Here is a 15191-nt window from a genome sequence, read left to right as displayed (position 1 = left end):
CTTGCATGATGCCCTTGGCAGGATTAAGTGTTTGCAAGAGGAGGTGGACGGTCAAAAGAGTAGGGCCGAGTTTGAAGTGGTGAGAGCCGCGGTGGAGAGCGCGTGTAGCACGCCTGCGAGGGACCCCGCGCTACACGCTACAGTTCGGACTCGATTTTGTTTGTGGTTCTAAATCTGAACCAAAGAGTCCAAATTTGGCAAATCGTTTTGAGAAAACAGATTTTTGAAAAAGAAGTGCCAAACATGGACTGCTTTGCCAGATACAGAGTCGCCACCTAAATATTTTAATGGGGGAATTTAGGAAACCCTGACTCGGTGCCAAAGGCAACGTGTCCGTCATCACCAAAGTTGCCTCGGCTCGGGAACTTGGGTACGATCGGGGAAGGTCAGCTATGAGCACCCCCTCTCGCCCGATCCGAAGACCGGCCTCTACTAACCGTGATATCCGTTTTTGAAAACGTTATGTGTTCTTATTCCAGTTATTAGCCTAGAATTACTATGTTATGCGCACAGCAAACAAGTATAGACTAGATTGCCTAATTTGAAAATAAGCATTGCATATCCGTTTGTCTTGAAAAACACTTTGGAATTTGCTACTCGTAAGTAGGCTAAAATACGGATTTCAATGAGTTTTTCCAACTCAAACAATCCAACCTTCACCCACAGGCATTCAAACAGTTTATCGCATAAGCATCTAGCCACATGGTAAGCATGCTGTCATGATAGCATTCACACGCATGCGATATGCTAAAGCATGAAAATACTTACATCGTACTCCGTGCCAAAACAATAAACTAGTTAGCCAACATGCATGGTCCTAGTTCATGTCAAATTGACTAATGCAACACATACAGGATGCAATTAGAGTAGGCTCGGCTAACCTAAACATGGCATGTGAAATGCAATCAATTGATGCACGTATTCAATTTGGAATTGAAGTGCAAATGCAGTTAGCATGATGTACCGAGCCCGGTGCATGCAAGGCAAATGTATGGATGCACGCATGAATAGCATAAGGTATGCTAATTTAAACATGCCCTAATCTACCTTCATAAGCAGGTAAATAAAAGGGAAGAAAGAAGTGGGGATTGGAAGACATGCACACACACGCACCCACACTTATTACAGATTCGCCCTCGCCCGGAGGGACCAAATAAATATTACAGATAATTAACCTACAAGCTAATTAAATATTACAGGCCATCTAATTAGCTAAGCAAATTAACTAATCTAGGGAAAATAGATAAACCGCCTCGGGAAGAGAGCCCAATGCAATGCATGCTCGGTCCTGCTCGGAAGTACACTGCCATGCGCAAGCTGCCTCTGTTTTCCCTGCTATACTCCTCTGAAGACTGCCAAAGTCTCAGGATGTGCTTACTGGATGTTGAGGAGTGTCACCGGCTGGAGGGAATCATCACCGGCTGTGATTTGGTGTCCATCGGCACACAATGAATCCATCGGCCACCAATTTATTGCCGGTCGGCACTCTATCCAGTCGATCGGCAAGAAGTTCCTGCAGAACCTGTTTGACAGCAGCAGAGGACAGAACTTTGCATGGTAATGCAATTTCAAGCCATATATGCACCAATCATGTCCCTTATCATGTGAGTGAGTCAAAGGGACATGCTCATTGGTTCTAAGACCACCAATCGCGCATTTCCATGCGTGATGGCCCAAGGGACCAAGTGTGCACATTTTGATGTCAAATGCAATGCAAACCAACAAACCAAAGCCCAATTCCTATCACTAGATCAAGGAACAAGACATGCATGCTAGATGCAATGCAACCTAGGCATGCAAGCTAAGGATGCAACATGGGAATGCAAGATGTACATGCAAGCATGCAAACAAACATGCAAGGTAAGCATGCAAGCAAGCAAAGGATGGACTTAAGCATGATTTAGGCAGCTCTAATTAGACCCAAAACAGTGGCCATAAGTGCTATGAAATGAGGACTAAACACACATACACACATGTACATGTTAAAGGGCTAACACTCAAGCACAAAAGGGCAACTCTCAAGCACACTTGAAAGAGGCATAACATGGACTAATGGCATGCAAGGTAAGCATTGAAAATCATGTTACAAAAGGTGCTAAGCCAATTAAACAAGATAAACAAGGCATGCAAACAAAGCCAAAAACCCAACACAAGCCAAGAGGCTTAAACCAAGACTAAGTCAACCAAACCTCACAAGGCTAAGAGGACTTAAAATAGGTCTAATGCGAACCTAAACAACACCCAAGGGACACCTAGATGGCATCTAAGTGGCTCAAATTCAAAAGCATGCACAATGACCAAAACATGGAGCATGCAAGACAAGCTTTCAAAGCTTCAAAGAGGCATCCAAAGCAAGCATACAAGCATGTTAAAGGGACTGAAATAACATGGTAAATGGTCCCAACCCACTAAATTAAGGCAAGGATGCATGCTATACATTCACACACTTAAGGCCAACAAACCAAAAATGCAAAGGGGCTATACTAAGCATGCCAAAGTCGACCCAACCAACTAAGGACAGACCTCAAACATAGCAAAATAAGCACAAAAGCTTCACAAAGCCAAGCCTAAAACATGCTAGGACAATGGCTTACAACCTAAGGCATGTTAAGGCAACAAAGTGGCATTACAAGGCATGTATGCTAAGCAAGCATGGTGTACCAAAACCAACATACAACAATACTATTTCATGGCAAAGTAAGCATAAATAACAGCCAAGGCATGGTCAACATGAGGCTTAGCTAGGTGCTCATTAAATAGGCAAAAATGGCCCTTTTCAAGGACAATAAGGAGAGGGAGTGGCCCTCCCCTTCTTGGGACTTCAAGGCACCATCCTTACCACTGAAATCCCTCAAGATTTCAGTGGTGAGGAGGCCGAAACACCAAAGTCCCGGAGCTCACTCAAAATAGCACAAAAAGGAGCCCCTCAAGGCTTAAGAGGGGTCAAACACCTCCAAACTACAAAACACTCTAAACAAACTATTTAGAGGGCCCAAAAATAGAACTTTTTTATATTATACACTAAGGTCAAAAATAGTTCTAAGATAGGCAAAAATAGTATGCAAGAATGTAGTAAAAAGGGGTAAGATTGTTACCCTTGTTAACCTTCTTCACAAATGGTGGACCAGCCCCTTCCTTGAGCTCAAAACAGCTCCAAAGCTTCAAAAACAAACCTCTGGCCCTTCAAGAACCAAGAAAAGGTGTAACACTATGTGTTTGTGTGCAATAGTAAGCCTAAAACACACACAATACAAGAGAATGAGAGATATAGATATAGGATAGATACAAAACCCTAAACCTAGAACCAGAGCTTCTCTCACAACTTTTCTAACCCTTTTTTATCTAACCCTAAAGCCAAGAGAGGAGGGCTCCTCTTATAGAGAAGCCAATCTTGTAAAGCTTACTCAAGAAGCTAACAAGGAAGCCATCCCTCCATACACGTGTATGGAGGGGAACAAAATGCAAGCCAGCTGTATTAAAATATCTGCAAAAGCAGATGAACAATAGTCGATTGCTCAAAATTGCCATTTTGACAAAATGGACTGCCGACCGGCAACAAAGAATGCCGACCGACAATATACATTGCCGATGGCAACAAAACACCAGCCGGTGGCCTCTGGCCATGGCCGGTGATGTGTGAGGATGCCTCACAAGGCATTCCCTGCCCCTCCAAGGAAAAACACAAGTGTTTGGTGCAAAACCAGACACTAAACAATCGAGTTCGGAGATCCTGAGGCAAGGCGCGTAGCCGTGACCTCCGGGAACTCCAAACGAACACAAACATGGATGATCACCGGGTGTTCAAACGGTGACGTCCAAGTCTTGAGGACGGTCAAAAATGGGGTGTCTACAGTTGCCCCTCTTTGACAGAACTCAAAAGTCATAACAATGACGGGAGTGAATGTCAAAGCCCAGAGACGACCCATTTTTGACAAGGCCGAAGACTCAGACAAACATGCAAGACAAACAAGATATGCGCCCGAAGGCAGGGGCAAAATGCAAGACAATGCACAGAGCCAAACATAACTTATGATCATGCAAAGAAAGCTGTAATGAAGCATACATGCGACAATTTTAAGCTAGCATACACCAAACTACACTATAATGCAGAAAGGATGTAAGAGAATTATGTAATTCTCAATACGTCTCACTCGGAGGATACAACACCTGTGCGGCTCGTCTGGTTCGACCAGCTACAAATGAACCGTACATACAATATCGTGCCTGTAAAGAAAACAACTTAACAGGTATGATATTGTTAGCAACATGCATGATAATGCAAGAATGAATGCAAAATGATATGCAATATATACAAAACAATGTATAAATAATGCAAATGAAAATGCAATGCAATTGAAACAATGAGAACTACATGCAAAGCAATTCAATCATGATCCAATCATGAGCGGTTCGAAACCACACAAATGTCAAATAGATTGATGGAGGTAACAAGTCTGTCTACCATAGAACGGTCTACTGAACTATGAGTAATGTAGACGGACACAAGAACAAGTATTGGGTGGAATGACATAAGTGGGGTAACGACCCGCTGGAGAAAGGACTACGATCCTAATGCTGGATGCGACAATTACACTACAATGTAATATATAATGAAAATGCTGGGGAAATGGCAATGGATATGGCACGCGGGCCAAACCAAATCTTGCCTAGGAAAGGCATGTACACATACAAGCCGTGTCTAGCATAGAACGGTCTACTGGACTATGTTTCGACGCGAGAAGTATGGGTATATACCAGACCAAGCTCAACATGGAAAGGCACGAGCCATAGGCGGAGGTGATGCAGTGAATGCATGCAAATTACAATGCAATATCTACAAATATGCAATGGAATGGAAATGCAATATAATGGATATGGCCTACGGGCCAAACCAAATCTTGCCTAGGAAAGGCATGTACGCATACAAGCCGTGTCTAACATAGAACGGTCTACTGAACTATGTTTCGACGTAAAAAGTATGGGCACATACCAGACCAAGCTCAATCATGGAAATGCGCGAGCCATAAATGGAGGTGATGCAGTGAATGCATGCAATTTAAGTTGCAACATCTACAAATATGCAATGGAATGGAAATGCAATATAATGGATATGGCCTGCGGGCCAAACCAAATCTTGCCTAGGAAAGGCATGTATGCATACAAGCCGCGTCTAACATAGAACGGTCTACTGAACTATGTTTCGACGTAAAAAGTATGGGCACATACCAGACCAAGCTCAATCATGGAAAGGCGCGAGCCATAAATGGAGGTGATGCAGTGAATGCATGCAATTTACAATGCAATATCTATAAATATGCAATGGAATGGAAATGCAATATAATGGATATGGCCTGCGGGCCAAACCAAATCTTGCCTAGGAAAGGCATGTACACATACAAGCCGTGTCTAACATAGAACGGTCTACTAAACTATGTTTCGACGTGAAAAATATGGGCACATACCAGACCAAGCTCAACATGGAAAGGCGCAAGCCATAGGCGAAAGGTGATGCAGTGAATGCATGCAATTTACAATGCAATATCTACAAATATGCAATGATGCATGACAATGCCACTATTTATGATGATGCATGACAATGCAACTATTTACGATGATGCATGACAATGCGATTGTTTGTTTTTGTTGTTTTTTTTTTCGAAATGCAAATGATGTATGAAATGCATGTTGCATGGAATGCGCGACAACACGCGGCTTTTAAGATACATGACAATGTAAATGGACTGTGCACATCAATGCACTAAAGGTCTTGCACCTTTCGAGGATTTAAGGTCTCCTAGACCGTCAAATATTCTCGATATGTCTCACTCGGAGTACATCATACCCGTCCGGTTCGTCTGGTTGCACCAACCTTAAATGAACCGTACATACAATATCGTGCCTGCAAAGAAAACAAACTTAACAGGTATAATGTGATTAATAACATGCATATTAATGTATTTGAAAATGCGTGACAACGCAAAGCAAGTGGGAAGCATAACAATGCTGTGAAGGCACAGTCATGTAAGTGGAGCATGCGGTCTACGCAGGCAACGAAACTGATCATAAGCGTGCGGTCTACGCAAGCAATGAAATTGGACATAAGCATGCGGTCTACGCAAGCAGAACATGTGGTCTACGCAAGTAATGGAATTGATTACAAACATGCGGTCTACGCAAGCAAAACATGCGGTCTACGCAAGTAATGAATTTGAACAAACATGCGGTCTACGCAAGCAAAACATGTGGTCTACGTAAGTAATGAATTTGAACAAACATGCGGTCTACGCAAGTAATGAATTTGAACAAACATGCGGTCTACGCAAGTAATGAATTTGAACAAACATGCGGTCTATGCAAGCAAAACATGCGGTCTATGCAAGTAATGAATTTGAACAAACATGCGGTCTACGCAAGCAAAACATGCGGTCTACGCAAGTAATGAAATTGATTGCATGTATGCAAAATGCAATGAGATGCGCAAAACCGCACGATGCGTTTTAGACAACGCGAGCGCACAAGACAGTGCGATTGATATGCGATACGCATGGGGCAACTTTTGAGCTTTGTAAAAGCCAAAAGGATACAAAAAGGATACACCTTGCACGAATTCGAGTGCCACGCACAGAAGACACGACCCGAGGTCAAACGGAGGCCGTTTGAGCGTCGGAAATGCACTGTTTTGCACTGTTTTGAGCACTAAAGGCCCTGGACCCCACACATAACTCAAACAAGGGTGTAGGAGGCTCCAAAATCACTATAGGAGACCACCGGATGTCCACCGGCCATCAAAATGCATCACCGGCCATCCATCGGCTATCATACAATTTCCATCGGCACAATATTTTGCCGACCGGCAAAGAGTGTGGCCGACCGGAAAAAAGTCCCTGTATCGGGGCAGTTCTGTCATTTCGCTACGGGTCTTTTAAAATAGGGCTTCTACCCCTATTTTGTTCACTTCCTTTTGCTCGAAAATCCTCTCCCTCTCTCTCTAGAGTGTTTTCCTCCTTCGATTCTCTCATTTTCGTGTGTTCTAGCCCCCGTTTCGTTGTCTGATTTGCGAATACCTTCGCGTTTCAAACGTTTTGAACCGATTGAAATTTCATTTCGGTGTCTCTTTCTTGATTTTCGCCACTCGGGGCTCGTTTCCCTCGAGTTTTTCTCGATACCCATGCCTTTTCTGCACTTCGGCTTTTCCGGCCTTTTTCGGCCCTCTCGGGGTTGACTTTTTGTTGACTTTTCACATTCTTGCCCGGTTTTTCGTCTTCCGGCCATTTTCACATTCTCTTTGAGATGGCGGACGATCTTCCACAGGGCGGGGCCCCTCCCGAGCTTGAGATGGATCCCGAGGCCAACCCCTTGCCACTTCATATCCGGCCGTTCGATCCGGAGACCTACAGGCCCGCGGTTCATGAGATGCTCCCCGATGGACTACGCCAGTTCCGGAACTTCGAGAGGAGCGTGGCACCCGAGCTTCTCCTGCGTGAGCCCACCTCCCATCTGTCCTTCGGCGCTTTCGAGGTAACATTCTTTCTTCTGTTTTATTATTTTCCGCAATGTAGAACATAACTGTCATTAGTTGATTCTGTTCTCTAATTGCTTAGCCCGGATGCACCGATACACTGTACACTGTAGTTGATTGCAAACAAACTTACAACCGATATCTATTTGAAACTTACACGTGCACACACACTGCACTGATCCTGAATCACCTAAACACACGGCGCACACTGTATTTCACTGCATACACACTGGTACCCGGTATCTGCTTGAGTCTGAAAACATGCACACATGCTGTATTTGCCTTGAACCACTCAAACACGCTGACAAATCACACGCTGTAGTTCACTGTAAGTACACTGGCACCCGATGTCTGTTCGAATTTGAAAACATGCACACATGTTGTATACCCGTATGCTTCTTAAAACTGCATTTTGAATATTGCCTCGCAATTGTTGTTTTTTGATTTACAGGGGGATTCCCATACCATCCGCGGGTATGGGAATATCGTCGCTCGGGATTGGTACCTAGAGCTTCCAGATGCGGTTCGTCACATCGTCGACGAGGCCGGTTTCGGCATTTTCTGCAGGAGGCTTGTAGACACCCCATTTTTGACCGACCTTAAGACTCATATGTCACCGATTTAGCGCTTGGTGATGTTGCATATCGTGCTCGTTCAGAGGTTTCGGAGTCTTGGCCGCGAGCTTTGCCTCCGGACTTCCGGACTCTTTCATGCTTTGCCTCGGTTTGCGAACCAGGCTTTGTTTTCTCTGTTTCTTTACCGAAGGGAGGGAGAGGTCTCGTAGATCATCTCTCAGTAGCCGTAGGCTACGTTTTGTGGTCGTAGGCCATTTTTCTCGTTTGGAGTCCGGTTTCCGATTTTTCGGAGCCGTTGGGGACCGCTTAACCATCTCCGTTTGCTCCGATTTCCGGCATGCATCCTATTTTCTCCCTTTTGAGGGACACTGTGGTCCGAGAGACCAACTTTGTGGTCGAACAACACTCCCGGTGCCTAACAGCCAGTTTTCGGGGCCTCGGGCTGCGCGTTTCGGCCCCCGAACCTTCATTTTGCATCGGTTTGGGCTCATTTTTGGTGGAGACCTTATTTTCACCGTTAGAAAGATTGTAGGAGGGTGGGAGGCCAGTAATTTTGCTGAAAAGCCAACTTCTTTTTGGTCAAAAGTGGTTCAGCATGAATCCGGGAAGGAGAAAAATCTGCGCGGCTTCACCGAAACGGGCGTAACTCTTTGCACAAGAGGAATTAAGATATGCGCCACCTCCATTGGAAAGCTTACTTCCAGGGCTTCATTTTGCACTCAAGAATCTCCCAAGTCCAAGTCCCGGGGGGGGGGGGGAGATGTGGTTGGTTGAAGTCCGGTTAGACCGAATCTGCGCGGCTTCACGGAAAAGGGCATAACTTTTTCTACAGGAGGAATTTTAATGCAAGGTTTGCGCCATTGGAAAGCTAACTTCTGGGGCTTCATCCTAGGGGGTGGCCGGCCACTTTTTTCCCTTTGACCTAGCCGGCCGGCCACTTTTTCTGGCCGGCCGGCCACTTACCTGGTGAATGACTTTTTTTTCCTTTTAAACTAGCCGGCCATGATCCTCTCAATTTGCACTTTACAGTTGTATAGCTGTTTCCCCCAGAACATATCCCAATCCGGGGGATATTTTGTGGGGGAAAACTTGCCTCCTTTTACCCCACCTTTGCTCCCCCTTTTTTGTCCATATAACCAGCAGGCAACATTGCACATGAGGGGGAGAAAAATTGGTCTTCAATCTTGTATACAAAAATCCTCCTCCATTTCTCTCATTTCCTTGAAAACCTCCAAGTCCTACACCACCATTTCTTCTACACCACCACCCCCCACCCTTCCATCCTCCATTCCCGAAGTTTGAAGGTGTTCTCCAAGGCCTAAGGGTGCTACAAACTCAAGCCAAGAGTTGCTAAAGGCTTGTCTTCAAGGGTGAGTTGCATTTTCCCCTTTTTGGTCCATTCCTTGTATCCTTTGTAAGCCAGCCATGCTTACTGTTTTGAGCTCCGGCCCTAACTGAAAGTGGCCTTATTTTGAGCTCCTTTTCACTTTTGCTTAAGGGCTCAACCCTGTTTGAGCCCTCCATCTTGCACTTGCTTCATTATCCCTCTAAAATGTCATTTTCTTGCATGATATTGTTAGCTTGTGTGTGATCTGTTTTGGAGCATGATGTAAACTATAAGTAGGCTTATTTTGAGCCCCTCTTCAAAATTGAAGAAGGGCTCATCACTTTTTGGGACCTCCATGTACCACTTGTCATTATATCCATCTTTGGTCCCCATTTTTGCATGACTTGGAAGCCCCTTGTGCTTCTGTTTTTGGTCATTTTACAGAGCTAGAAAAGGCCTTATTTTGTCCATCTCTTCATGTTTCATTAAGGGTCCTTCACTGTTTGAGGCACCCTTCCTATACTTTGTGTTGTACCCCTCTTTGGTCCCATTTTTGCATGATTTACTAGCCTATTGTGCTTTTGTTTTTGGTCATTTTACAGAGCTAGAAATAGTCTTATTTTGGCCCATTCTTCAGGTTTCATTGAGGGTCTTTGGCCGTTTGTGGAATATTTTGTAGACTTTGTGTTATAGCCACTTTTGAGCCTCATTTTGCATTGCATTTCTAGCATGCTTGTATACTGTTTTGGGGTTTTTAAAGTTCTGTAAATATGCATATTTTTGGTCCCTATTCAATGTTGTAGAAGGGAATTTTTCAGTTTGGGCTTTGCATATACCACTTGCCTCTTTGGCCACCTTTTGGCCCTTTTTCTTGCATAAGAGCTTAGCCATATCTATGTTTGTTTTTGAGGTTTTTACAGTTCTGTAAAGTGGCTTATTTTTGGCCTCTCTTCAATGTTGTTGAAGGGCCCTAACCCATTTGGAGTCAGCAGCTGTGAGTTGCTTCATAATCTCATGTTTAGGGCCATTTTTGCATGCCATTGTTGCCCTATCTTTGCTTGCTGTGTGGCCATGTTTTGTACTAGTAAAATGCTAATTTTGGGGCTGCCTTGCTTCTGTATTTTCATTCCATGTACCAATTATGCATGCTTTGTATAGCTGTAGTTCATTCTATGCGCCTAATTTGCATTTCGGGAGAGATTCCATGCATTGGGTATCATTTCGCCTCGTTTCGGGGCTGTTTTCCCCCATATTTCAGTGCTGAATTCCATTAGCATGTTTGCATATCATTTTCCATGCTTTTGCATTGCATATGCCATTGCCTCGATTTGCGTGCCCGCGTGCACGCGTTTCGAGGCACTTCATTTTCATCCATCGGCCTCTTATGTGAGTGTGGCTGAGGCTCTCTCATGTTAGTGTAAGTCCATGTTGCATTCTATATGCCATTTTAGCCATATTGCATTGCATATGCCATTGCCTCGATTTGCGTGCCCGTGTGCACGCGTTTCGAGGCACTTCATTTTCATCCATCGGCCTCTTATGTGAGTGTGGCTGAGGCTCTCTCATGTTAGTATAAGTCAATGTTGCATTCTATATGCCATTTTAACCATATTGCATTGCATATGCCACTGCCTCGGTTTGCGTGCCCGTGTGCACGCATTTCGAGGCACTTCATTTTCACCCACCGGCCTCTTATGTGAGTGTGGCTGAGGCTCTCTCATGTTAGTATAAGTCCATGTTGCATTTTATATGCCATTTTAGCCATACTGCATTGCGTATGCCATTGCCTCGGTCTGCGTGCCCGTGTGCACGCATTTCGAGACATCTCATTTTCTCAGCATAGTGCATACTAGGTTGTATCTTAGATCGCATTCATGCATTTTTCTCGGTTTGCGTGCTCGTGTGCACGCATTTCGAGGCATCTCATTTTCATAGCATTGTGTATGTTAGGATTGTATCTCAGTTGCATTTCATGCATATCATGCATATTGCATTGTGTTCGGAATAGGAGTTAGCCCGGGCACGGGAAACGAGGTGCATTTCGTACTCCGAGTGACGGAATGCGTCTCAATTCCCCAGTCACCGACACTCCGGATTATCCATGATGGAGTTAGGTTTTAGCTGTGTTTTCATATGCATTCATCCTATATTGAATTGTGCATTTCGACTCCTCGGCCATCATGCCTCGGTATGCGTGATTGGTGGCACGAGGATCGAGGCATGTATATATTTGTGAAAATACATTGCTATGCCCCTTTCCTGCTCTCTGTTGCAGCAAAATGAAGAATCAGCAACTTTTCAGAACTTGGCACGCGTTTCAAGAATAACTGCTAAACAGAGGCTAATTGGGGCATCCCGGTGGATTTCCGCGCAAGGCAGCCCGGGCATGCATCATTCATCAGAAGCGAGGCAGTCCCTGGCTTGCATGCCAGTTTTACAGTTTTCTTAGTTTATTAGTTAAATTAATTAGGAATTTGTATATTATTTGGACTGTCATATTCTTTCATTCGGGACTGTATTATTTATTCGGACCCTCCGAGCGAGGGCATAACTGTAATAAGTGTGCGTGTGTGTGTTGTTTGTCTTAGAACCCCACGTCTTTCTCCCTTTTATTTATCCGCTTATGATGGTTAGATTAGGGCATGTTTTACAGTATGACAGCATGTTTGCATCGTTCGTCTGTTTTGCATGCACCGGGCTCGGCGCATCATACTAACTGTATTTGTATTTCAATTCCAAGTTGAATACATGTTAGCTGTAGCATTCCATATACCATGTTTAGAATAGCCGAGCCTGCTATAGTTGCATTTTTACATGTGTTGCATTAGGCATTTCTGTATACTTAGGATTCATGCATAATTTCTAATGAGTTTCTGTTTTGGCTTGGAGTACTCGGTAAGTTTTATGCTTTAGCATCCTTGCATGCGTGTGAGTGACTGCCATGAATAGCATGCTTACCATGAGACTATTTGCTTATATGATATAACTGCCTGAATGCCTGTGGGTGAAGGTTGGGTTATTTGGATTGGAATAAATCATCAAATGTTTGCTTTAAGCCTACTAGATAGTGGCAAAACCGTCTTTTCTAAGCCCACCTGCGGGTGGCAAAATCTGCATTTTAAGCCTACTTGCGAGTAGCAAACCATCTTTCAAATAAACAAGCATGAAATGTTTTGTTCCAATTCAGGCGATCCAGTCTATACTTGTATGCTGTGCGCATCACATAGTAACCTAGGCTAATAACCGGAATAAGAACATACAATGTTTTCAAAAATAGATATCATGGTTAGTAGAGGCCGGTCTCTGACCGGGCGAGCGGGGGTGCTCACGAAGTGACCTTCCCCAATCGTACCCAAGTTCCCGAGCCGAGGCAACTTTGGTGATGACGGACACGTGGCCTTAGGCAACGAGTCAGGGTTTCCTAAATTTCCCAAAATAAAATATTTAGGTGGCGACTCTGTATCTGGCAAAGTAGTCCATGTTTGGCACTTCTTTCAAAAATCTGTTTTCTCAAAACGATTTGCTAGATTTGGACTCTTTGGTTCAGATTTAGAACCGTGACAATTTGAGAGTCCTGAGTTGTAGTGACCCCAAATGAACAGAACGGGAGCTCGTTCCTCCCGGGGTGTTCGGGGACGTCTACAGGGCTCTCCCGGCTCACGACTTGCAGGCCCTTGCTCGCCGCTCTAGTGGAGAGGTGGTGGGATACCACCAACTCCTTCCACTTCTCCGTTGCGGGGGACATGACGATGACCCCTTATGATTTCTCGATGCTCACCGGCATCGGGGTAGGGGGTGATCCGATCCTCTTCGACACCGATATGGGTGAGTGGGACGCCGCCCAGCTGTACCTTCTCGGCACTCAGCCTCCGCTCGCTCGAGCAGGGTTTGTTAGGTACTCTTGGTTTGAGAGCCATTTCCGGATCCAGCCGGCCTTGGCGGAGGAGGCGCAAATGACCCTAGAGGAGGTGGACCAGTATGCGCGGGGCTTCATCATGTTCCTTTTCGGGACGACTCTCTTCGTCGACCGGGTGAACACCGTGCCTTTATGCCTGTTGAGCGCACTGGCGGATGTCAGGCGGATCCGCCATTATGACTGGGGTGGTGCCGACTTGGCCACTTTGTATGGTTACATGAGCTCTTCTTCCCGCCTCAGCGGACAGCTTCTCGGCGGCTACTGGCGAGCTTGGGAGGTACATCTTCTTCCCCTTTTACATTTCTGCTTCACGTTTTCTGTATCCTGTACACTGCACACACCACGGTCTGCCTCTTACTGACTATATACTGCACACGCGGCACACATATACTCTGCTTTACTTTGACTGTATACTGCACACACTGTATACTCTGTACAATACACTGCACAACGCACGGCTCTGCCATTTCTGCTTTGTTCTGTATTTTGCTCTATCTGATAGCCATACTTATATCTGTCCTGCAGTTGTGGGTGTATGCCTACTTTCCTAGGCTTGCCCCAGTACCTGATAGGGAGACCCTGCTCGGTGTCCCCTTTTCTCATCGCTTTGACGTGCGATGCGTGCGGAGGCCACGGGAGTCTTTCATTTTCTTCCGCCGCTACTTCGACACCATCACCGCCGCGGAGGTATGTTCATGTCTAGAATTTGCTTAGGCTTCACTTAGCACCGTATGTTTTCAATAATAGTAGATAACCAACTGCATTTCATTTTCAGATCACCTGGCAGCCCTGGGCTCCGTTGCCGGCCGTGGTGAGGGATCACTATGAGGGCGCAGGGGAGACTGGCCGTTGTCAGATCTTGTTGGAGGGCCCGGTCTGTCGGGCTTGGTACCTGGGCGAGCGTTTCTTGCATCAGACCCTGGGTTTACCGGAGCAGATAGTGTCGGGTCCGCCTCCTGCCCACATGAGAGATACTGAGAGGTTCGCCGCCCAGGAGATGGGGGACTACACCGTTGGCTGGGGTGCAGAGCATCACAGAGGCGAGGGCGACTACGCAGAGTACGTCCGGACCTACATTATGCGACCCTTGAGCAGCGGTCGCCGAGTTGAGGGAGAGAGGCCAGCGGCGCCGGCAACTGGAGCGGGAGCGGGGACTGGAGCAGGAGCGTCGAGGAGAGCTCGAGTTCGTAGCAGGGGTGGAGTTCAGAGAGGGCGGGGGACCAGCTGGCCTGCTCTGCCCACTTTACTGACATACAGAGGGCAGGATGGGGCGACCTACCAGATCCTCTTTGCTCCTCCCCCGGCCGGTCATGAGTTAGCCGGTATCCCCGACTTGCCTCCGGTATGTATTACTTCATTTTGTATCTTGCATTGGTATTTCATTTGAGTTTATTTGATATTCTGTGGAATACTGATACATCTTGTACTCTTGCAGGCATCCTCTGAGTACACCCGGTAGTCCGTGGAGTTGAATGCCTCCATGATGGGGATGCTACAGCGGACCTTTGACCTCCTGGCCCTCTACAGTATTCCGGTATGTCCTTCTGACGACGGTCTCAAACCATTCATAAGCTGATTCACGTAATCTGATGCACGACACAACACCTGGCACACTGATCTCACAGCATCTGATACACTGCATACATTGCATTTATACACTGCACTCTGCACTGATAAACTGCTCACGACATTCATACACTGTACTCATACACCGCATTCTGCACTGATAAATTGCTCACGACATTCACACACTGTACACTGCATTCTGCACTGATAAACTGCTCACGGCATTCACACACTGTACACTGCATTCTGCACTGATACACTGCTCACAGTATTCTGATGTATTTGCCC

This window comes from Camellia sinensis, chromosome 2 (assembly GCF_055761805.1).
Source record: "Camellia sinensis isolate YWXY chromosome 2, ASM5576180v1, whole genome shotgun sequence".
In the NCBI taxonomy this organism is placed as follows: Eukaryota; Viridiplantae; Streptophyta; class Magnoliopsida; order Ericales; family Theaceae; genus Camellia; species Camellia sinensis.
The sequence above is the reverse complement of the archived record's forward strand: the minus strand, read 5'-3'. Positions refer to the sequence as shown.